General features: G+C 47.4%; 1 non-coding gene across 1 annotated transcript; it reads right to left on the bottom strand.

Moving 5' to 3' along the window:
- Nucleotides 1-238: 238 nt before the first annotated feature.
- Nucleotides 239-2164, bottom strand: LOC113363456. Its single transcript, XR_003365898.1, has one exon. It is a non-coding gene; the product is annotated as a small subunit ribosomal RNA (ribosomal RNA).
- Nucleotides 2165-2500: the final 336 nt, after the last annotated feature.

Here is a 2500-nt window from a genome sequence, read left to right as displayed (position 1 = left end):
GCATCTGGCGATACCGAGCAGATATACATGGCAGTGCTCTCACACAATGCATAAGAGCGCTAAGCGGTTGTAAACCGCGTCACGCTGCTTTTGCACACTGCGCAATATTTTGCGACTAGCTCCGGTCAAACGTTAATGAAACGAATGATCCATCGTTGCGAGACGCTTTAAGATTTTATACGTCGTAGGTTATACGACATATCGCACACGTTTCATTCACTAAATAGTAAATGTACGTTAATGATCCTTCCGCAGGTTCACCTACGGAAACCTTGTTACGACTTTTACTTCCTCTAAATAATCAAGTTTGGTCATCTTCCCAGCAACATCGGCAATGTCGAAACGCTGCCGCGCACCGGTCCGAAGACCTCACTAAATAATTCAATCGGTAGTAGCGACGGGCGGTGTGTACAAAGGGCAGGGACGTAATCAACGCAAGCTTATGACTCGCGCTTACTAGGAATTCCTCGTTCATGGGGAAGAATTGCAAGCCCCAATCCCTAGCACGAAGAGGCTTCAACGGATTACCCGGACCTTTCGGCCAAGGAAAACCTGCTGATCTCTTCAGTGTAGCGCGCGTGCGGCCCAGAACATCTAAGGGCATCACAGACCTGTTATTGCTCAATTTCGTGCGACTAAATGCCACCTGTCCCTCTAAGAAGATATATTTGTACGCCGGTAGTAAGAACCACAACCAACAACGACCGAAGCCGAAGCGGAGGGTCTTTGCGATACCGGAAAGTACGCCTATTTAGCAGGCTAGAGTCTCGTTCGTTATCAGAATTAACCAGACAAATCGCTCCACCAACTAAGAACGGCCATGCACCACCACCCACCGAATCAAGAAAGAGCTCTCAATCTGTCAATCCTTCCGGTGTCCGGACCTGGTGAGGTTTCCCGTGTTGAGTCAAATTAAGCCGCAGGCTCCACTCCTTGTAGTGCCCTTCCGTCAATTCCTTTAAGTTTCAGCTTTGCAACCATACTTCCCCCGGAACCCAAAAGCTTTGGTTTCCCGGAAGCTGCCCGCCGAGTCATCGGAGGAACTTCGGCGGATCGCTAGCTGGCATCGTTTATGGTTAGAACTAGGGCGGTATCTGATCGCCTTCGAACCTCTAACTTTCGTTCTTGATTGATGAAAACACATTTGGCAAATGCTTTCGCTTCTGTCCGTCTTGCGACGATCCAAGAATTTCACCTCTAACGTCGCAATACGAATGCCCCCAGTTGTCCCTATTAATCATTACCTCGGAATTCCGAAAACCAACAAAATAGAACCGAGGTCCTATTCCATTATTCCATGCACACAATATTCAGGCGAATGAGCCTGCTTTAAGCACTCTAATTTGTTCAAAGTAAACGTACCGGCCCACCTCGACACTCGGTGAAGAGCACCGTGGTAGGATTTTGAGTTGGGCCGCCTTTTGACGGGCTAAGCCCACCGGTAGGACGTCCCACAGACATGCCAGTTGAACACCGCGAGCGGTGAACCGACAGTGTGGGACACAGATTCAACTACGAGCTTTTTAACCGCAACAACTTTAATATACGCTATTAGAGCTGGAATTACCGCGGCTGCTGGCACCAGACTGGCCCTCTAATAGATCCTCGTTAAAGGATTTAAAGTGTACTCATTCCGATTACGGGGCCTCGGATGAGTCCCGTATCGTTATTTTTCGTCACTACCTCCCCGTGCCGGGAGTGGGTAATTTGCGCGCCTGCTGCCTTCCTTGGATGTGGTAGCCGTTTCTCAGGCTCCCTCTCCGGAATCGAACCCTGATTCCCCGTTACCCGTAACAACCATGGTAGTCGCAGAAACTACCATCGACAGTTGATAAGGCAGACATTTGAAAGATGCGTCGCCGGTACTAGACCGTGCGATCAGCACAAAGTTATTCAGAGTCACCAAGTCAAACGGTGAGCAAGGCAAGCCCGCCACCGATTGGTTTTGATCTAATAAAAGCATTCCTTCCATCTCTGGTCGGACTCTATTTGCATGTATTAGCTCTAGAATTACCACAGTTATCCAAGTAATGTGGGTACGATCTAAGGAACCATAACTGATGTAATGAGCCATTCGCGGTTTCACCTTAATGTGGCTTGCACTGAGACATGCATGGCTTAATCTTTGAGACAAGCATATACTACTGGCAGGATCAACCAGGGTGCTATATATATATAATAGCATAGTGCGTAAATGTCCCTCGGCGTCACCCGAGAGACCACACTTTGTATAGAAAAGTTCGATGAATATTTCTAAACAACGAATTTTCTTACATATATATATATCTGAGCGTACGATATTCCCTGAACATAACGAACAGTTTACATCGCGACTAGATATTTTATATATTCTGCGCTTAACACAGAGGCTAGACCTTTAACAACCGTCGAAACGGCGGTCCGTACATGAAATTTGCGGTCCGCAGACCCAGTTAATTTCAAACAGTCTCTTTACCTTCGTTAGATTGAAAACGTCGGGGCGAATTCATAAGAATTCATC

The sequence above is a fragment of the Ctenocephalides felis genome, unplaced genomic scaffold (genome assembly GCF_003426905.1).
Source record: "Ctenocephalides felis isolate EL2017-DRISC unplaced genomic scaffold, ASM342690v1 CF-g0.4_SCAFFOLD_00322, whole genome shotgun sequence".
NCBI classification, from domain to species: domain Eukaryota; kingdom Metazoa; phylum Arthropoda; class Insecta; order Siphonaptera; family Pulicidae; genus Ctenocephalides; species Ctenocephalides felis.
The sequence above is the reverse complement of the archived record's forward strand: the minus strand, read 5'-3'. Positions and strand labels throughout refer to the sequence as shown.